The 23328-nt window shown below is 37.9% G+C and overlaps 1 long non-coding RNA gene across 2 annotated transcripts in view; it reads left to right on the plus strand.

The window, feature by feature from the left end:
- Window positions 1-281: 281 nt before the first annotated feature.
- Window positions 282-23328, plus strand: part of LOC143661407 (uncharacterized) — a 40761-nt gene continuing 17714 nt past the window's right edge. Inside the window, exons 1-3 of one of the 2 annotated variants that reach the window (XR_013164565.1) lie at window positions 282-607; window positions 12884-12966; window positions 20653-20712. This is a non-coding gene — a long non-coding RNA (uncharacterized LOC143661407). Of the gene's footprint in view, window positions 608-12883; window positions 12967-20652; window positions 20713-23328 lie in introns of those variants that run through there. The other variant, XR_013164561.1, reaches the window with a different exon arrangement.

The raw sequence follows: 23328 nt of genomic DNA on the forward strand, positions 1-23328 counted from the left end.
CTTCTCTGTCTAGCTGCTGTCTTCTCATCCTTTCATTTAAGGACACCAGTCAGAATAGGGTCCCACTCTACTCCAGTATGACCTTGTTTTAACTCAAATAATTCCATTTGTACTGACTCTATTTCCAAATAAGGTTGCCTTCACAGGTACTAGTGGCTAGGGCTTCAAAATGTCTCTTTTGGGGAGGATGGGGGTGGGGGGTGGAGGAATACACTTTAGCCCATAATAGAAGGCCAAGTTCAGAATTCCAGTTCTCAGAATCTTTGGTATTCTATACAAAATATGGTAGTGCAGGGAGAGGACCCTCCAACCTCCTGCCTCCCCACACTCCCTACCCTCGTCCTGCCTTCCCCACAGTCCTTTCACTGCAGAGTCTACTTCCATCTCTTCCAACTTCCAACTCAGTCTTATCCCACAAGGGAGCTCATGTAGTATGTGAATAGCTTAGCCCATGCTGCCGAGCTTGTACACACCCAGTGCTACTTGGCCAGAGAATTTCAAGGCCTTTTACCTGAACCAAGGTTTAGAGAGGAAGATGCAAGCTCTGGATGGGCACGTCACTTTGGCACCACGGGAGCAAGCTTGGCCCCTTGTCCCGAGGCTAGAGGTAAGATGGATAGTGATTGCCATTCAATTAAGCACTGTGCAAAACGATGAATAGTTAGAATGAAAAAACTGGTTATTACTTCTATGAAAACCCATTTTGGAAAATTTGGAGGCTCTAAATCCATGTAAGTAGCAAAACATTGTTATATCAGATGCAGACAAAAAAAAATCTGTTAAGATTTTGTAAGAGTAATAAAAATATGAACATTTCCTACGCTCACTTTGATTACCAAATGTCAAGGTCTTTATCAAATCCTGAAATTGAAAACTATAGATAATATGTTGTGAATATAATCTAGGCAAGAAAGTCAGCAGGGAACTAAAACCAGGGGAATCCTATATTCAGAAAAGGTGGTACTCTACCACAATGGATTGGAAACTGAATTTACATTTGTTTATTTAAAGTAAAATGAAAGAAAACACTTAAGATTTAATTTAAAGTTATATTTCCTGCTTTAACCAAAATGATCTTATTACTTAACTGACCAACCCTTGGTCCCAATCTTTGTTGACTGAACAGGCTTATGCATCTGGCCTGGAACTAGGGAGATAGTAAATTGGTAGAGTTGAGGTTAAGGAGCAGATCTGTCTTACTGTAAAGAGTGCCTTTGTAAACACTCAGATTTATTTTTAAGAACAAATTTAGTACTAATACCATTCATATGTATAGTATGTCATAAAATTTTGTAAAAGAAATAGAGTATCAATTGTACCAGCATTATGTCTTAACTGAAGGGACTGAAATGTGGAAGTTGGTTAGTTTTCAAGAGAGTTTATGGGAGCACAAGGCATTTTTAGGGTGGAGAAGTTATTCTGTATGACACTATAGTGGTGGTTACGTGACATTAAGCCTTTGTCAAAACCCGTTAAACTGTACAACACAAAGAGTGAGCCTTGATATAATCTATGGACTGTATTTAATAATGAATCAGTATTGTTTCATTAATTGTAGCAAATATACCACCCTAATGCAAGATGTTAATAATGTGTGTGTGTGTGTGTGTGTGTGTGTGTCTGTGTGGTGGGCACGATAAATGGGAACTCTGTATTGTCTCCTCAGTTTTTCTGAAAATCTGAAACTGTTCTAAAATATAAAGTATATTAATTAAGAAAATAACTGATGTATGAGTTGGTTTCCTTAGGAGAGATTATAAGCAATACAAAATTCCCTTTCTTTGCATCTATCCCTTTTTTTGGTACCCCGGGGCTCCTGAAAATTAGATGATAACACTGCTGAAAGTGACCTGTTCTTTCTGTTCTACCACAATGTTTGCAAGCCTGGTTATTTCCAAGCAAATGAGCAGTTTTACAGCGGAACTGATGTTACTGCTTCTTTGAAGCTCTGACCCTCTCTGTCTCTTATTAGAGCTTTGAAATGTTCTATTACTTCCACTTGTGCTTCTCAAACCTCCATGTGCATATGCATCACCTGGAGATCTTGTTAAAATGCATTCTCTGAAGCTGTGGTGTGAGATGGGGCCTTAGATTGCACAGTTCTAATGAGCTCCCAGATGATGTCAGTACCACTGATCTGAGGACCACATTTTGAGGACAAAATGTTTATGTTGAGATTCTGATATTAAGGAGAGGGTACAAGAGAACTGAGTCTTCAAGACAGCCTGTGTTTATGAATTGCTAAAGACAGAATTGATGACAGCAAGGAAAGCAATAGATAGAAAACTCTTGCCAACTTATAGCTATTTATTTTATGAGAGCTTTGTTGCAGAAGCCAAGCCAAGACACACATTGCACGATGGGTGAGAAGGCTGAACTGGTGTTAGAGGGGAAGGATGTCAGGAAGCAAAACACACACTTTGCACCTGTGAGAGTTACAAGTGACTCCCAGGCTCAACTTCCTAGCAACTGCTAAATGGATTCCACACGCTCCCCTGACCCCATCCTTCCAAAGCTGATAATGAAATCGTAGCATTTAATGCAAAGCAGAATAAGCCACCATAAAATAAATAGATTAGCTCACCCATGAAGGATAAGGATAAATGTATTGTACTGCCTTGGAGAGGAGCACATTGAAGTGCCTGACCATTCTAGTCTTGCTAAGAAGTGAAAACTCAGTAGCTAAGTGGATTCCAGATTATCTTCCTTTCCTGGAACATGGTGGCTTCAATCGAGATATCAGAAAAGGTGAGGGGATGTAGCCACAAACCGGAACCAGGGTGCTAGATTTTTCCAACCTCCTCTTTTTCCCCCAGGGAGGTCATTCAGTGTATGATTTTGTTAGCACCTGTTACTAGTTCCAAATGACTTCAAACAAGTCCAGGATCATATAGCCCCATGATCAATTGCAGTAAATGAGAAAGGTGTTAGGAAACATGGGTGGTAAGAAATCTATTTCTCATTGAGGAGTATCTTGATGAAAGGAAGTATGGGAGGAAATCCAGATGACAATTTTGCAACAGGAGAAAGTAGAAGTAGAGGAATCGGAATTAGGTATGATGGCACAGGCTTTGGTAGGGCAAGTGCTAAAATAAATTCTGTTCCACCTTATGGTTGACATTGAATAAAGATGACCAAATTTCCTGGTCCTCCCTAGAATAAATAAGTCCTTCGTTGCACATGCTTCTGTTTTCCACACCATTTTTTTTTTTTTTTTTTTTTTTTGGTAGTCTACTACTTAAAAGCACTAACTCTGGAGCTGGGCTTCCTGGGTTGAAATCCTGTTTCTACCACTTACAAGCTGGGACTCCCTAGAGGTATTTCCTAATTCTTGTGGAGATAGTAGTGGCCTGGTCCTAGTAGGACTGTTATGAAGGGTCAAGGAGTTTTGAGATGTGTACAGAGCTTAAAACAGTATGGACACAGGGTTGGCACTATTTGGGTTAGCTATTATCGTTTTTATTATTGTCATCTTCTTCATTCTAAAGTGTGCAGGGCATCACGCTTAACATAAACCATCTGAAAGCCAAAGCCACATCAAATGAAGAGCAACTTGAAAGCGATTTCTGTTATACTGGTAATTATAACGTGGAGGAATCCAGTCCCCAGAGAAGGAACTGTTATTCTGAAGGGCTCTAAAGTGAATATACTGTTTGTTTTTTCAGTTCAACAATTGAATAACTATGGTAAGCCAGCATATGTTAGCAGTGTCTAAAATGTGATTCTTGCTCCTGAAAAGCATTTATCTTGGAGGACATAAGGTTTCTAAGGTGTCCAAAGTTCTCTGTAGCATTCATAGTATCATGGTTCAGGAAATGCTCCTCTTTTTTGTAGGTTTCTTTTAGCTAGACTTTCCCTCTGGTTTGGCTAGTTGATTTAACAGAGATGCCTAGACCAACCCCTGTATAAAATGTTTATCAGTAAATTTGGGAGAGATAGAGTACAGATGATCCAAATCTGTTTAAGAGTGCAATAACCATTTTCTCTCTCTCCCTTTTTTTTTTTTTCTTTGTCCTGGGGCTGCCTTATTTTGATTGCCATGGACCTCTGCTGTACATGCTAAGAAACTGAGAAATTCTTTTCTTATTTGCTGGGCCAAGGAGAAAAAAATTGAGGGTGAAAGAAGTGACTGCTCTGGTGTTTATTTATTGGGGATAATATACTTTTAATTCTGGCTTTAAATTCCACAGCTAGAAATGTGGTTTGTGGGCAGGGACAGGTGAATTTCCAAAAGAGATCTCCGAAGGTTGACTTTTAGAATCCCTGAAGATGGGGATAAAAGGGGGACCTTTTAAATAAACCAAGTGCCCACAATGGTTTTATTACCACACTGCTACTTCACACTGTAGATTACGCGAAGGCCTGGAGACTAATTTCAGCAACAGCCACAATTTACTAGCTATAGTGGGCCTCAGATGAATAGTTTCTTGTAAAATCAGTGGCAGCTTTATCCTAGCAGAGCACAAATAAATCAGCTCTTATTATTCCACATTCATTTAATCCTGGGACATTAGTCAGTGAGACCTTTCTGCAGCCTAATAAACAGCAGCAGCAGCAGTTTTTCTTTATGAGAGTAGTTGTTCATCCTAAATTAGAGCCAGCATTAGGTGGAGGCAGAAACTTTTGCCAGATGATTTAAAGATATATAATATGAGACCATAACGGTGTATGAAAACTGTACCCATGTGTATAAATATAGCAGGGTCATAATTTTGCTGTACGTGGATTACTTTAGAATATGTGGCTTATTTTACCTGCCTTTCTTGGGTGAGTTCCCTTTGTGGCAGATGATGTTGTTATCCTTTCTCTCTTGACATGACATGAGTGTCCTTTTATTTCACTTGGGGATTGGGTAGGCACAATCCCCAAGTGAAAGTCACATCCTCCTATTTCTGTTTACCCAGAAGGAAGCAAGCCAGTTTCTAACCTGGCAGAGGAGGGCACAAGAAAGGAGTGTCTCAAATGTGCACCTGGTTATTTCAGTTCGCTGAGCCATTGTTCAAATCCCAATCTCAGCCCAAACCCAAATGTAGAAATGTTGTACTGGTTAAGACCAGGTTACAAGTTTTCTGTTGTAACACCTTTCTATGTATGTGAAGAACACAATTTGATTCACAGTGCTACAGAATGTATGGCTTAGTGGGACATTTTGCAATAGGCCTTCAACAAACACAAACCGGCTTTAATTCATTGGTGTGCAGGAATTTGAAATAGAGGTGACCGTGTATTTGTTCATCCACAGAGTGAATATGCCCTCAGTAAATGGCTAGCTGATGTAGCGCAGGATGTTCTTTTTCACTGCCACATTCTGGATTGAATTGTATCCCCCAAAAGATGTGTTGAAGCCCCAATTCCAGTACCTCAGACTGTAACCATATTTGGAAAGAGTGTAGTTATAGATGGAATTTAGCATGTTAAAATGAGGTCAAAGTGGACTGTGTTAGGCCCTTAGTCCAATATGACTGGCATCCTTAGAAGAAAAGGAAATTTGGACCCAAACAGAGGTAAGGGAACGTGACATGGAATGACTGAGACAGAGAACACCAGAGCTTGCCAGCTAACCAGCACCCGAAGCCGAGAGAGAGGCATGGCACAGTTTTCCCAACTGACTTGTTAGGAAGCTGGGCTCTGCTGGCACCTCAATTTCAGACTTTTAGCTTCTAGAATTGTGAGACAATTAATTTCTGTTGTTTTAAGCCACACAGCCTGTGGTACTTTTTTATAGCACTCTAGGAAACTGAGACCCTCCATCAGGAGAAAATACATCAGGAAGCCATCGTCTTGATAAAAATACATGTGGAATCACTTGCTTACTCCAAGCATATGAATAATCAAAAATGATTTTGTTCAATGCTATGTGTAGTGTGCAAATCATTTCTTACTATTTTGATTGAGTCTGTGTACTGATACAGTGCTCTCCAGTTCAGTAAGCATTACTTGAATGCTTACTATTTATATTCTACAATGGTATTTTATGCAGATCTGCCCATTGGAAATGCATTTCTGTGGTAAATAGGAGAGTAAAAACAATCCATACAGTGGATACCAGGTACATAAGCTACGGGACAAATATAAAGATAATGAGATGCATTTTCCATTATAGGGATGTAAAGTGCAGTAATCATAACTAGGTATCATTTTCACTTGACCAGTGAATTCTAACATTCTGATACAACATGTGTTATTTGGAGACAATAAAGATAGAAGCCATAGACTGGGAAATTCTACAAACTAGCATTAAGGAGTTCTAGATATTTAGCCCCCCAATAGACTTATAATTCTGTAGTTTAGTCTTTCAATACAACATACATGCAGTCAAAACAAATTCTGTTTGCCCACAAGAATGTGTCCATACAGGGGCTCATTCCTTCTCAGGAAGAATTACATTTATTTAAAGAGAAAACATCAAAGAATTTAAGCAAATTCCACAGAGAGATCAGGTTAGACTTTCATGGATCCTGATCTTTCTAGCTTATCACCCCAGTGTGGATGAACAGCTTCTTTCCTGTTCTAATGCTGTCTATGGAGGTTGGCCAATTCCAGCCTGCCTTTATGTAGTGCATCCTGCTCATTCTTAGGTTGACCAGATGATTCCACAGAGGATGTCTCAGCACAAAGCTATTACAGCAAGTAGAGAAACAACACCAGGTGGTCAGCACATTGTCCTCATGTGGTGAACCCAGCATAATTATTAATTAGATGATCAGCTACTTGAGCACAACGACTGTTCATAGTTCTTTTACATTTTCTTCAAAGCATGACATAACCCAGCATGTAGTGGATACACACTGTCAATTGATTTATAGACATATGTTCACGGAAATTATTAAATAGGAAATCAGCAATCCTTAAAGATAAGACACATTTTTCAAGGCTATTTTTCCCGTTCTTCTGCACTATTTTTGTATCCAACTTATTATGCCTGCTATTTGTAATAAGAATTATCTAGAACTAAAAATTGTAATAGCAAAATATTGAGTTAACACTTGTATTGGTAGAGCAAGGAGGAATTGAGAAAAATTTTTGGATAATTAAGGCGAAGAGGCTTAGAATATGAAAATAGTACATGGTATTAGTAGGTTGAACAAGCTGGATTCACAGGGTACAATTATAAGGCAACTTACTTTTGACTCTTGCTGTCCTTTGAAAACATATTCAATGGAGAAAATTCATTTCTTGTCCTGGATGAAAACTCAGTAGGCCCATGACTCTTCTTATTACTCTTAGGTTACTTAAATTCCAGTCTTTATAATAATTAAAACTCCAACATTGGTTGAAAATTACTTTCTCCACAACCTCAGCTAGGGCTCCTCCTATTTTTCCCGGTACTTCTAACTCCAGTTTTCCTCATGTGGTTTCTGAGTCTGGATTTGAAGTACAAGGAGGGAAGAGACTTAGGAATGACAGAAATTTCATATTTGACTTCATGCTCTTGGGATATTTCTTTTCATTCTCAAACAGTTATGAAAGGCTTGTTCTCATGGGCACTTCCATGACTACTTTAGGAACAAGCTTCTGCCAATTGCTGGGGCAGGTTATCACTATTCCATTGTTCTGTCTCAATTCTATCTAGTTGCTTGCTCCTTCTATAGCTCTCAGAAATCCTTTAGTTTCTATTTCCTGAGATTCATTTTAGGTAACTCCCTGGATTGAATCTAAAACAACCCAATGCAACTTTATTTCACATATGGCCCACAATTGGTCAGTAAGCAAGTCTCATGTTTGCCCCTAGTAAACTCTAAAAGTCACGTTGCTCTTTACTTCAATAATCAGTTCTTGACTTCACCTGCCAGAGGCAACCAGCCATCCCTCATCCTTTATCTGAGTTTACTGTGTCCTCTTAATCGTAAAATGTACCAATCAAGCTCCTTGCATGGCCCTGGGTTTTTGATACCATTATTATGGTTGAGTAGATGAAGAATCATCCATAGATCTCAGTCACATCTTCTCTATGCATATCCTCCAGGGCCTCACAACTCATGCTGGCATCTGCTATTATTTTCACACCTTTGCTGGAACAGGCAGGAAGATTCCTCAATGCTCTGTTACAATCAGTTGCAAATTTTCAAAGAACTTACTTTATTCAAATAGTCATGCTCCTTGTATGTTTTTCTATTATTTCCCTCACTAGTATATTATATTGTTAATTCCAAATCTGTACACCTGCTGTGCCTTTAGGTGAAAGGAATGAGATGTCAGAATTAGTGCTTTTCTTGCTTGTACTAAATTTTTTTCAAATGAATTTAACCAAGCATTGCCACATTTTCATTTCCTAACATATAACTGGAAACAAGAAACAAATATTGTGGGTTAATTATCTGTTTTCACTCCTATTTAGGAATCTCTAACTTTTGCTATGAATCTGCATGAGTCTTTTAGTGAAAATTATAGCTTTCATACATAGTTGTAGTTGTGGAGTAGGAGAGATAGAATGTAGAGGGAGAAGTAAGAGAGAGAGAGAGTAATCGGTTGAAGGAAAAATACTTTTTTATTTAAGTTCCTAACCACAACACTCAACATATGTATCTAGGGACTAGCCCTACACTCTTTGCAAAAGCAAACATTTTCCTGAAGAATTTTCAAACCTTGGTTTAGAGATGATATCTGACTAAACCCCTTCACTGTATGGTTTGCATCGCATAATGGGTTAGGAAAGTTCACCTTTCCTAGTTGTAAGAGTCTCAGAGTATCATGTATTTGTTTGGAAATACATCAGTTTTATAAAACTGAGTCATAGACTATTGTTCCCAGGACACATAGAAACCACATAGCTAAATAGTGGCAGATGTGAAAGTGGAAATCAGCTCAATCGTGTCAACCTTTCTCCTTTGTTGGAGCTAAAACTGGAAAGAGGTTTTCTAATAGCCATTTCAGGATCTTACATTTCCATAGGGCCTGGACAAAAATGCATTGACCGTTAGGTAACTTCTGTGCCATTCATGTCATCCACCCTCTTTACAGCTTTACATGAGAGAGCACGTGAGCAGTGTGGGTGATGGTGACGTGTCTGGAGTTAGTACAGGTAGCTGACACTGGCAATTTCCAAAGATCATAAACTTTCTCTAAAACATTGTGCTGATTTCTAGTGAGAAGTTTCTCAAGGAGCAACCTCCAAAACAAAACAAAAATCTTAAGTAGCAAATTCAATTTATGAAAAGATGGATGAGAAATGTTTGCATACTTCATTGTATCTGTTCTCCCCATATATTTTAGCAGTTACCTTGAAAACTATGAGATGTGTCCTTGATTTATCAGATTGTAGAATAAGTTAGTTCTTTTCCTAATTCCACTTCCACACAGTTCTAGGACCTTAGAAAACTTTCACTCCCTGTTTTGGTTATCGTGCTGTATAAAAAACCATCTATTTTTTTTTTATTGCTAAATTTTAGGTTGATTTGTTATGCTGCACAGGTAACCAAAAAATAACCAACTTGTTATGCTCATGGATCCTGTGAGTCAAGAATTTAGAAGGGGCAGAGTGGGAATGGCTTATCTCTGCCGTGGGATGTCTAGAGTCTAAGCTGGGATAATTTAAATGGCTGGGAGTGGCCCAAACAGATTATTTCTTCAAAAAGTATGGAAACTGGGCTGGCTTGGGTGAAGCATGGGCTCATCTGTGATTGGTGATTAGAGGCTGTTTTAGTTTCTTTACGGCTGCAGGAATACAATATACCAGAAATGGGATGGCTCTTGAAAAGGGAATTTATTAAGTTACAAGCTTGCAGTTCTAAGGCCTTAAAAATGCCCAAAGTAGGGCATCCAAGGAAAGACACTTTGACCCAGGAAAGGCTGATGTCTGTCACATGGAAAGGCACAGCTGGCATCTGCTGGTCCTTGTTTCTGGTTCCATTGCTTCCAGCTTTTGATGTCTGGTTTCCTCTCTAATCATCTGTGGGCCTTCACTTAGCTCCTCTGGGTCCTGGCTTGCTTAGTATCTCATGGAAAAGCACATGGCAATGTGTGCTAGGCTCTGCGTCTCCAAACATCCGTGTCTAGATATCTGCTCTCTGTCTGCACTACAAGTGTGCTGGTTTGAAAAGAAGTATGCCCCCTAGAAAAGCCATGTTTTAATCAAAATCCCATTTCATAAAGGTAGAATAATCCTTATTCAGTATTGTATGTTTGAAACTGTAATCAGATCATCTCCTTGGATGATGTGATTTAGTCAAGAGTGTTTGTTAAGTTGGATTAGGTGACAACATGTCTCCACCTATTTGGGTGGGTCTTGATTGGTTTATTGGAGTCCTATAAAAGAGGAAACATTTTGGAGAATGGGAGATTCAGAGAGAGCACAGCAGAATGACATAGCCACAAGAAACAGAGTCCACCAGCCAGCAGCCTTTGGAGATGAAAAAGGAAAATGTCTCCCAGGGAGCTTTGTGGAACCAGAAGCCAGGAGAGAAAGCCAGCAGATGATGCCATGTTCGCCATGTGCCTTCTCAGCTGAGAGAGAAACCCTGAACTTCATTGGCCTTCTTGAATCAAGGTATCTTTCCCTAGATGCCTTAGATTGGACATTTCTATAGACTTGTTTTAATTGGACATTTTCTCGGCCTTAGAACTATAAACTAGCAACTTATTAAATTCCCCTTTTTAAAAGCCATTCTGTTTCTGGTATATTGAATTCCAGCAGCTAGCAAACTAGACCAACTAGCATCTCCAAACGTCTTCATCTCTCTTGGTTCTGAAGCAACTGTGTTTTCTCCAAAATGTCTCCCCTTTTAAAGGACTCCAGTAAAGTAATCAAGGCCCACCTTGAATGGGCAGAGTCACATCTCCATCTAATCAAAAAGGCCACAACCAAAACTGGGTGCATTACATCCCAGTGGAAGTAATCTAATCAAAAGGTTACACTCACAATTGAGCGGGTCAATCTCCATGAAGACAATCCAATCAAAGGTGCTACCCTGTAATATTGAGCCAGGATTAGAGGAACATGGCTTTTCTGGGGGACGTAACAATTTCAAACTGGCACAGAGGCCCTATCTGAGGTCTTTCAAGCATGATGGCCTAAGAGTAGTCAGGCTATTTATAATGTGGCTCAGAGTTCCAGGAACAAGTGAGCAAGAAAGAAGCTGCATGACCTAACCTTGAAAAGTGGGTATTTATTTTTTAACAATTTTATTGTGAAATATAACATATATATATACAAAAAAGTGATAAATTTCAAAGTTCAGTTTAATGAGTAGTAATAGGGAAAATTTCAAAGTATAATATGGGCTACAGTTCACTATTTCAGGAATTTCCTTTTAGCTGCTATAATATACTAGAAACTAAAAAGAAATATCTATATAATGATTTAGTAGTGATAATCATTTGGTAAATCCTAGCTTCTCTGCTACCACACCCCTCATTTGATCGTTCTCTCGATCTTCAGGGTTATTTTGACAATGACTGTTTTAACTTCTTCAGGTTGAAAAGAGGTGTCAGCATTATAGAGTAAAGGAATGCAACTGGTTGATGTTCTGGAAGAGACTGGTACCTCTAAATTTCAGGGCTTATCTTGCTTAGGAATAATCTGGAGATTTTAAGATCTTGAAAAATAAACTTAGGTAAAATTTTATAGAGTTTTATAGAGAGCTTTGGGTATTCTTTAGGGCTTTTAGGAGCACCTTTGGTTGGAGCCTGGCATACCATGGCAATTTGTAATATCTGGCTGAAGCTTGCATAAGAGTAACCTCCAGGATGACCTCTTGATTATCTTGAAACCTCTTAGCCATTGAAACCTTATTTTGCTACATTTCTTTTCCCCCTTATAGTCAATAAGGCATTTTCAGTCCCGTGATGCCAGGGCCAGGCTCATCTCTGAGAGTCCTGTCCCATGTTGCCAGGGAGACTTATAACCCTGAAAGTCAAGCCACATAGGAGAGAGGCCACATAGGAGAGAGGGTAATGAGTTTATCTGCAGAGTTAGACTTAGAGAGAAGGGCCACACATGAGCAACAAAAGAGGGTCTCTGGGGGAGACTCTTAGGCATGTTTATAAGTAGGCTTAGCTTCACCATTTCAGAAATAAGTTTCATAAAGGCCAGCCTCAAGATCAAAGGCTTGGCTTATTAAATTGAGAGTCTCCACTGCTTGAGAGAATATCAGGAATTTCTCCAGTGGAGAAGTTAATAATAGTTCCATATTTTTTCTAGTTCCTCAAGGGACTTTGAAAATACTTTTTTATGGTATTACATTAATTATTTTAAGTGTTTAAGTATATTCATTACTGAATCATTATATAGCTATTTTTCTTAGTTTCCAGTGTATGTGTGTTACATTAAGGTATACTGAATCGCCAGATACCATTCCTATTCTAAGCTCCACTCTCATGTTTAGACAATTTTCATTTCTCCAGAGTGAAAAATAACACATATACAAAAGCCAAACAAAAGAGAAAAATCCAAACACCCCATATTCCTTATCACCCAATTATTTACCCCTATTATTGGTGTGGTACTAATAAGGCATTGCTGCTAAATATAGACCATAGCAAGTAATAAGTAATTTTCTGCATATACCACTCTATTATTAACTCTTTTCATAAGTGTCCTACATTTGAAGTAGTTCATACAAGAACTTATTTATATTTGTAGTTTTAATCGGTAAGTTGCATGATTTTAGACAACCCCGTTTAATCATATGCACTTTCAATATGGATTATTACTTATAATCCCAACAATGAACTACCATTACTTCTAGCCATTCCCAAACATTTAAGATCATCTTTGTTAACAAATCTGTATATATTAGGCAGCCACTCCCGCTTCTCTAGCTATTGTCTATTTCTAGGTCCCCTATATTTTACATTTTAAGATTATGAGTTTACATTTATAAGTGGTTCGTATGGTGAAAATATGTAGTATCTAACCTTTTTCTGTCTGGCTTATTTCACTCAGCATCGTGTCTTCGAAGTTTATCCATGTTGTCACAGGCTTCAGGACCTCATTCCTTCTTGCTGCAGCATAGTATTCCATCATATGTATGTACCACATTTTGTTGATCCATTCACCTATCGATGGATACTTGATTTGTTTCCATCTTTTGGCAATTGTGATTAATATTGCTATGAACGTCAGTGTAGAAATGTCTGTTCATGTCACTGATTTCAGATCAATCCCGAGTAGTGGTCTTGCTGGGTCATGGGGGCAACTCAATATTTAGTTTTCTGAGAAATTGCCAAACTTTCTTCCACAGCAGCTGTACCATTTTGCATCCCCAGAAGCAGTGGATGTGTGTTCCATTTCTTCCACATCCTCTCCAACATTTGTGGTTTCCTGACTGTTTAATAGCAGCCATTATTTTTTTTTTCTTTTTTTAATTTTTTTACATGGGCAGGCACCGGGAATCGAACCGGGGCCCTCTAGCATGGCAGGCAAGCATTCTTGCCTGCTGAGCCACCGTGGCCCACCCAATAGCGGCCATTCTTATAAGTGTGAGATAAAGGTGGGTATTTTAACTTCCACTGCACTTTATTGATTTAAGCAATCTCAAGTTCACTCACACTCAAGGGTATGGAAATAGTCCACGCTTCTTGATGGGAGGAACATTAAATAATTTCTAGCCATGCTTTAAAAACAATGAACCCCAGTAAACTCCCTCCTGATTTTGGCATTATTGTTGTTGTACTTTAAAATTTTAAATCCTATAAGAGAATTTTATTATTGTTTTAAAAAGTAAATATTAATTTCAATTCATCCTAAATTAATTCTATTATTTATTTAGATATACTCTCCCTGTTGCTCTTTACTTCTTTCTGCCCTTATCTATTTCTGTCTGAAATCTTTTTCTTTCAGCCAGAGCAATACTCTTTAGTATTTCCTCTAGTATGAGTCTGCTGCCATCTATTTGTTTGGAAATGTCTTTTTCCTCCATCTTTGAAGAACGTTTTTTTCCTGGGTTTAGAATTGTAGGCTGGCACTTTAAAGATACCATTCTATTGTTTTCTGGCTTCCATTTAAAATAATTAAGTCAGCTCTCAAGATTCTTGTTCTTTTTATGATATATGTCTTTTTTTTTCTCTCTCTGATTGCTTTTTTATTTTGCTGGTCTTTAATTTTTAGCTATTTGAATATGTCTGTATATGGTGCTCTTTGTATTTACGCAACTACTATTTTTTTAAACATATGATTTGGTGTACTTCATTAGTATTGGAAAATATTCAGTTGTTATCTCTTCAAAATTTTTTTCTGTCCTAGTCACTCTTTCCTTCATTTTTTGGGACTGTAATTGTACATACGTTAGATCTCTTACATGATGTCATGAACATGTTCCTTTTCGTACTTTCCATACTTTTCACTCTCAGTGCTTCAATCTGGATATTTATTTTCTATTCTAACGTTCCAGTTAACTATTTCTCTGTCCAGCTGAGTCCAATTTGCTCTTCAAACTGTCCTTTGTGCTCCTTTTAATTTCAGTTATTTAATTTTGAAATTGTGAAATTTCCGTTTTTTTCTTTCTTATGGATTTTGGTTTTCTGGTAGCATTTTCCGTCTTGCATCTATTTTTTTTTTAACAGATTGATCACAACTATTATAAAGGTCATGTCTGCTAACTCCAATGTAAGAGTTATGCGTAGGCCTGTTTCTACCTTTTCCTCTATTTTTTTTTTTTTTTCTGTTTCTGGCTGTGCCAGGTAGTTTTAAATTGGATCCTTGGGCTTGTACCTGAAAGCTATCAAAGCTCTGGATGATGTACCTTTTTCGGGCAGGGATTATTCTATTTCTGGTAGGCTACAGAAGGACAGACCATGTTGTCTGAGCAGGATTTAAGTCTATCCCTGGTTTGCCATCACCCCTGTGGTATGTCATTCCAACTGAGACTGTGCTCTCTCTTCTTTATTAGATCTTGAACTACTGTTTTTGTTTTTTCAGAACTATAAGACTGCCCAATACTCTATACTGTTTTTCAGCTGTTTTCTACTTGGCTTCTTGCTTTGTGCATCTTGTCAGGTAAATGTTTTGAGGGGCAAACTGAACGTGCAGCTCACATTTCTGAATCTAATTTCTTTTCAGCTTCTTGGCTCTTCAAGTCCCACCTGTCTTGGCAACCACGAACTCCATTTTTTTTTTTTTTTTTGCCTCTCTGCTATATGAGATTGCAAAAAGCTCAGCTGGCTTCTTAGCATCTTGACTGCCTCAAGAATTGGTGGACACTCCAAAATGAAGTTTTAGAAACAAAGTGGCATGCGGAAAGTTTTGCTTTCCTTAATGAGTTGCTTTCGTTGCAAATAAAATTGGTATGACAATTTATGCACAAATTTTTGTATCAATGTAAGTCTTCATTTCTCTGGGATACATGCCCAAGAATGTAACTCTGGTTCTTATGGTACTTACATATTTAGGTAACTATTTTAAAATAGTTTAAACTTCACAAGACAATTACAAAAATAAGACAAAACCCAACAGATTCCACTAGACTCCAATCCTGAAAATACTCAGATGCACCAATTTTAACATTTTCCCACCTTTGCTGTATCATCCTTCCTACCTACCCACTTATCTACCTACCTACCTGTCATCTATTTATCTGTTTTCTGAAAGTCTGAAAGCAGGTTGCACATATCATATTCCTTTCCTATGAACAAGGATATTCACTTACATAATAATCTGAAATGCCGTTCACAAGTTCAAGAAATTTAACATTGATAAAAAGTTTATATTCTTTATTACAATTTGTCAAATGTAGCAGTAATGTCCTTTATGAGTCTTTCCCCCTCCATTCTTAGAGTCCATCCAGCATCATGTATTGCATTTAGTGTCATTATTCTGTAGTTTGCCTTTCTTATATTTTTAATTTTGGAAACATATATAAAATGTACATCTTCCCATGCCAACCCCTCTTAAACATACCATTCAATGGGGTAAATGATATATATAATTCTTTTCATGTTTGCTCAATTTTATTTGCCAATATTTTATTAAGGAATTTTGCATCTATATTCATGAGGGACTTTTGTTTTCCTTTTCTGTACTGTCTTTTTCTAGTTTTCATATCAGAAGAGTATTTGCTTCATAAAATGAATTGGAAAGTAATTTCTCCTCTTCTGATTTCTGGAAGACATTGTGTAGAATTGATATTATTTTTTCTTTAAATGTGTGGTAGAATTCTCAAGTGAAACCTTCGGGGCTTGGATAATTCCTTTTTTATTGAGTTTTAAATTAGGAATTTCTTAATAGTTATAGGGCTATTCAAATATGTCTATTTCATTTTGGGTGAGTTGTGGGTGGATTGTGTTTTTGTGAGGGATTGGTCCATTTCATTTAAGTTGTGAAATTTATCTTTGTAGTTCATAGTATTTCTTTATCTTTTTGATATCTGCAGATTCTGTAGTGATATCCCCTGCTTCATTCTTGATATTGTTCATTTGTATCTTCTCTTATTTTTTCTTCGCCAGTCTTACTAAGTGGTCTTTCAATTTTATTGATATTTTTAAAGGAACAGCTCGTTGTTTAATTAATTTTGTCAATCGTTTTTCTGTTTTCAATTCTACTGGTTTCTTCTTTGTTATTTTCTTCTGCTCAATTTGGGTTTATTTTGTTCTTCGTCTAGGTTATTGAGGTGTGAAGCTTAGATTATTAATTTGAGAGTTTCCAATTTCTTAAAGTATATATTAGTGCTATAACTTTCCTCTCAGCAGTGCTTTAGCTATGTACTATAAATTTTGAAATGTTATGTTTTCATTGTCATTCAATACAATGTATCTTTTAACTTCCCTTGAGATTTCCTCTTTGGCCCATAATTATTTAGAATTATGTTGTTTAGATTCCATGTGCTTGGAGAGTTTCTTATTAGGTTTTTGCTATTGATTTCTGGTTTGATTACATTGTCATCAGAGAACACACTTTGTATTATTTCAATTATTTTAAATTTGTTGAGGTTTGTTTTATGACCCATGATATGTTCTATCTTAATATTATTATGTTCCATGTTCTCTTGAAAAAAAGTATATTCTGTTGTTTCTGAATGAAGTGTTCTGTAAATGTTGATTAGATCCTGCAGTTGGTTAGGTGGTTTATTAGATGGTGTTGTTGACTTTCTCTTATATCCTTGCTGAATTTCTCTCTTGGAGCTCTATCAACTGCTGAGAGGGTCACATTGAAGGCTCTAACTATAATTATGAAGTTGTCTATCCTTTTAGTTCTATCATTTTTTTTTTCCTTTTCATGGGCAGGCACCAAGAATCAAACCTGGGTCTCCAGCATGGCAGGCAAGAACTCTGCCACTGAGCCACCATGGCCTGCCCTAGTTCTATCAATTTTTGTTTCACATATATCAAAACTCTGTTGCTTTATGCCCACACAGTTAGCATTGCTGTGCCATCTTGATGGATTGACTCTTTCATTATTATATAATGTTAGCACTCCTTTGGGAACTTCTGCCCCTATTAAGTCTTCTTTATCTGGTATTAATATAGTCACTCCTTATTTCCACGTTTGTATGGTGTATTTTTCCAGTAAAAAAAATTTAACCTGGCTATATTGTCATATTTGAAGTGAGTTTTTGGTAGACAGCATATAGTTGGGCCAGGTTTGTAAATCCACTGTGCCATTCTCTGTCTTTTAATCACTATATTTAGACCATTTGCATTTAATATAATTATTGGTATGTGAAGAATTAAATGTGCCATTTTATTTTCTTCCTGTTTGTTCTTCATGCTTTTTGTTTCTCTGTTTACTTTTTCCTTCTTTCCAGTAGTTCCCTATGCTTTAGAATTCAATTTTGACTTATTTATAATGTCTTTGAGTTTATCTTTTTGTGGGTTTTTTTTTTTAGTGATTATTCTAGGTGGCACATTATATATACACAACTTATCCCAGTCTACTGATATTGTCATATTATCAGTATAATTAAGTATAGAAAACATAACTCCCTTTATATACATTTACCCTCCTCAGTTTATAGTGTAATTGTCTTAAATATTTCCTTCACACATATTTAAAACCACATCAGACAGTGTTATAATTTTTGCTTCACTTGTCAAAATAGCATAGATAACTCAATAGAAGAAGTAAAGTGTTTTAATTTGCTAATGCTACTGGAATAGAATTTACCAGAAATGGAATGGCTTTTATAAAGGTTCTAGGCTTGGCCTCCATTAATACTACTAGGCAGGTGTGCTAGTTTGAATCAGTTGTATATCCCAGAAAAGCCATGTCCTTTAATCTTCATTCAGTATTGCTGGGTGGAATCTTTGATTGTTTCCATGGAGATGTGACCCACCCAATTGTGGGTGGCAACTTTTGATGAGATAGTTTCCATAGGAAAATGTTTTCACCAATTCAAGTTGGGGTTGCTGACTGGAGCCCTTTAAGAGGGAACCATTTTGGGAAAAACTCTAGAGCTCACACAGCCAGAGACCTTTGGAGATGAAGAAGGAAAATGCCCCTGGAGGAGCTTCATGAAACAAGAAGCCTGAAGACAAGGCTAGCTAGCACATGTCTCTGTGTTTGTCATGTGCCTTTCCAGTTGAGAGAGAAACCCTGAACATCATCAGCCTTCTTGAACCAAGGTATCTTTCCCTAGATATCTTAGATTGGACATTTCTATAGCCTTGCCTTAATTCGGGCATTTTCACAGCCTTAGAGCATGTAAACTTGCAACTTAATAAATTCCCCTTTTTCAAAGCTGTTGCATTTCTGGTATATCACATTTCGGCAGCTAAAAACCTAGAACAGCAGGGGTGGGTGTTTCATGTTTCTGCATGGTCTCCACTAATACTACATTGGGGGAGGGTGGTCATTACCACCGGGCTTTGGACAATGCCATGGCTCTCCATTGGGCCTCCTCTGACACTATACCAGTGGGAAAGGGAGTGGGACCTTGTTATACACAGATGGGGGTGGATGTCCAAGGCACCCAGGTGGTCTCCACTTTTACCACACTGGGAGGGATTCTTGGTACCAGGTGGCAGGGATGAAAGTCTGGACTCCCGCCTTGACCTTCTCTGGATTTAACCAGTAGAGATGTTGCAGCACTTTCTTATAGCCTTATAAGAGTTGAAGTCTAAAGCTAGTTTTTACTTTTTGTTTTGGAGGAGGTGGTGCATGGGTGGGAATCAAACCAGGTCTCTTGCATGGCAGGTGAGCATTCTACCACTGAACCACCTATGCACCCGAAGGATTGAAGTCTAGATGTGTGTGAAGATGGAGCTACAGTTTTTTTTCTGTGTTGTTTAGCTGGTTATTGTCTAATATTTTTGCCTTGGTAGGATGCCCCTTTAGTGTTACTTTAATTAGAGAGAGCAGACTTTCTCAATACCCTTCCCTTTTTTATCTTGAAAGCTCATTGTTCTTAGATAGCAGATGCTTGGAATGGTATTTAAGTCTTCTGGTCTACCAGCTTCAAATTGCAGATTCCTTAAAAGCAATACCCCTTGATTAAAACTACTATTGGATGGAGGCATGACTGTTCTTAAACAAATATTATGGATAATCTAACAATTTAGAATTAGATCTTGAAATGTATTCTAAGATACTTTCATCAGCATATTTTTGTAATAGTCTCAGAATCATGGAATCTTAAAGTTTCAAAGAACCTAAATATCCATCTGCCTGGATTTCCTTTCTCTTACCCATACTTCACAGGGAAAGATTCATGTACTGCTAAAGCACTTCCAGTGATTCCTTAAGAAGGCATATAGAATAGTCAAGGGGCATTCAGGGAAGCATGTAGGCCAGAAATGGTAGAGCAGGGATGGAGGCAAACTGGACTGGAATAAAGAATAGGCAGTGATAATCCACAAAAGGATCATAGGGGTTTAAAACTAATAGCTGTAGATATGATTTATAGTGCTTAGTGTGCCCTTGACCATTTTCTATTAAATTACTTGTATGTTGTAAAATGATTTCTTGGCTGGTGAGTAGAGTATATTGTAATTCTATTCCCCAGTGTTGCCCACCTTCTTCATATTTTGCAATACCCATAATTGAGAGCAATGGAACATCAAATTTATTACATATAAACAGCTGGCTTGCTATATGGTTAATTGTGACTTATTAGGTGAATTCTTGCCAAGAGTGAGCTGATAGAAGAACTAAGTATTTTAACGTAATAATAAAACCATATTAAATCGTCTGGTTTGTTTACATGAGCCACTGTAAGCAATCTTTGTTCCCAGTTATGAAAAAATACTCATCTACCTTCCTCTGGATTGAGGTAAATGTGTGAACATGCTCAGCTGTCCTAGATTAAAATGTAGCTACTAAAGCCCATGACTTATAAAATATACTATATCATTTCAACTCCACAAAACTCAGATCTAGAATCCTGAAATTAAGGCTTATCAATATGAAGTCTCCATGAGGCTAATCAGTAGACTTTTCCCACTCCTCATAGTGTATTTCATGATGGGTAGGCTTGTATGAATGGCTCAAAGATGGAAATAAGCAAAAATGGTATTAGTATTACATAAAATTAAATTATTGTTAGATTGACCATATTTCATGGTTTGGTGGGGGCAGTTCCAATTTACAACTGTTGTCTTGGCATAATTATTAATAGAGCCCATTTCACTCTCAAAGCGTCCTGGTTTAGACAATAAATTATATGGTCACCCTGGTTATTATGATTTGTTTTCCTTTTTTCCTTCCTCCCTTCCCCCTCCACCCCTTTCTCTCTCTCTCTTCTTCCCCCTCTCCCTCCTTCCCCTACCACACCTCTTTTTTAGCACCAATGTGCACCAAGAGATGGAGAAAAACAATAACAACAACACTTTGCTCAGATAAGGTGAGGAATGAGGAAGTAGAGCTTATTAGAACAGATTTATATCAGAATAATCCACAATAACAACAACACTTTGCTCAGATAAGGTGAGGAATGAGGAAGTAGAGCTTATTAGAACAGATTTATATCAGAATAATCCCCAGAACCTAAACCTCCCACCACCCAAATGAAATGGGACACTAAAAAATAGCAGAACATATTTGTAACAAGTATTCTTAACCTTTTTCTTTTTTGGTGTCATGGAACCCTATGACCATCTGGGATGCCCATGGAACACTTTTGCTAACAGTGTATGAAATACATAAAATAGACTCTATAAGGTCAATTATAATGAGATGTGATTATGAACATTAAAATGTGATTTAGTAATACATGCCCATTATCATTACTTTAAATAACAAATCTAGCAGCAGGTCTAATAATAACTATCATTTCAAAAAAGCAACAAACATAAATGGTTTAAGATATCTGCAAGAACTTGAAAGTGTAAGAATACCAGTGATTTTTATTTGTGACATTTTCAGTGTACTTTTTGATATACCATAGGTAATTGAATGAAATGCTAAATTACAGTCAAAAGCATAGTGAAAATGAAAATGTCATGCTTTCCTACACGAATTCATAGACCCCCTAAATTATATCAAGGGTCCTCTTAGGGAGTCTATGGACCTCAGGTTAAGTACCACTGAACTTAAATAATATTAACTAAATTTGAGGAAGGTAGATTATCTTTCACACCTTTTAAATATTGGTCAGTAAAATAGCCCTGATAAAGGAGAAACACGCTACTGAAGTAAATAAACTTAGATACTGGTATTAAAATTTTTTCCCTTTATGTGCATTCTATTTACAGATTTATGCTTTTCTATTTGCATACATTGCCCATTATGCAAAATGTATTCAATTTTTATACAGGATTATGACAGCTCCCTCCAAATCCATCCATTTCTGATTTTACGCCACAATACCACTCTCTGCATCCAGGTCCCATGGAATTCAAAAGCTTGAGACTCTACATTCATGGAAAAACAGATTACATCATTCAGTATGGGATTCTGTTAACTTATTGGATCAGTGGTTCACAGATGCTGTTGGTAACCTTTTGTGTATTTTAGCCTTAGTGTATACTTTCCTTTCACAGGGTCAAGGTTATACCCAGAGTAAGTATTAACTATACTACTCAGAGCTGGCATATGCTTTCCTAGGTCCGGAAGAACCAAAGTAGCAAGGATGGAAACTTCATGTTACTAAAGAAGGAGGGCCTGTGGTCTCAGCCAGCAGACCCATCCCATACTCCATATCTGTAAGTTGAATGTGGTTTAAAAATGTTAGGCAAGGATGCAGGTATCGGTTGGAAAGTGAAGTCTTATGCAGGCTCCAAGCTGAAACCAGTGTGGCTGGAATGGTACAGGGCTCTTTGCTTTTGTTTCCTGAAGACATGGTGCTAGGTCCTCCATAATAGAGGTACCATTTCAAGGGAGATGTGTACAATCATTTCTTATATTCTAAACCATTGTTAGGAGGTCCTTGTCCTGGAATGTACTCCTTAATGGGCAGCTGATGTTGGTTGGGGAAATCAACAAGATGAGTGAAAAATCATCTGGCTTCCTCCCATTTGCCTTTCTCTTTAGTTGTCTGATCTGTTTCTGAGTTTAATCATAAGCCTGATCATTCTCTAAATTGAGAATGAGCTTGGGGGAAACCTGGCTGGGGCATCTCATGAACCCTACAGTTCGGAATCACTTCAGATGACCCTCTCAAACATCAACTGATGAAGTTCCCTCCACTCTCTGGGTTCAGGGTGGAGGTCACATCTCAGAATTTTACTCTATGTGGAAGTCCACTCCAGTTCCAGGTCTAGGCTGGATCCCTAGGGAAGAAGGAAAGAAAGTTAGGAACATTCTTGTTAATTTGAGCCTCAGGCTAGGAAAGAAGAGATTGCGGGAGTAGGTAAGAAAGGCTGACAGTCAAGTCATCCTTATGTCCCAACCTCATGCCTTATGCCAGACAAGTCCCTCTTCAGTTTCTCTGAAAGCTTTTATTTGACTGTTTCGCTTCCACCCAATGCATCAAAGAAAGACAGGAATGAGGATCCCCCAAAGTGTCAATATAAGGCATTTCTGCCATTAATCAAAAGGCAGAAAAATCCCCTTGCATGTTCTATGGTCACAGGAGGCTTTGCTTCCAATAGCAGGGTTGGAAAAGACTGGAGAGGGGATGCAGGTAAGTCAAGGTCAGAAAGGGTCAGCGGAGAGGACGCAGCAGGCAAGTGCACATTCTGCAGCTAGAGGGAAGGGAGCCAGCCCTTCCCTTCAAGTACACGGTGAGGCAAGGAGATGTAGGCAGCTCTGAAGGCAAGTGGAAGGGAAGGGTTAAAAGCAATTCCGGGCTGCCGATAGATTTCAGTTCATCATTGTTGATTTTGGGCTGAAATCTTCTTTCTAGCCACGCAGGCAGGCAGAGGTGAATTTATCAGATGTGATTTTTATCAGGATCCCACCGTAGGTGGTAGCCAGTAGTGTCTGCGGGACCTTCAGTGCCTGTGATTGGTTCTGCCACATCTGGCTACAAGCACTCTTATTCTGTGAAGGATCTTTAGCCGGCATTGAGTTGGGGCTGA

Source organism: Tamandua tetradactyla, chromosome 2 (assembly GCF_023851605.1).
Source record: "Tamandua tetradactyla isolate mTamTet1 chromosome 2, mTamTet1.pri, whole genome shotgun sequence".
NCBI lineage: Eukaryota > Metazoa > Chordata > Mammalia > Pilosa > Myrmecophagidae > Tamandua > Tamandua tetradactyla.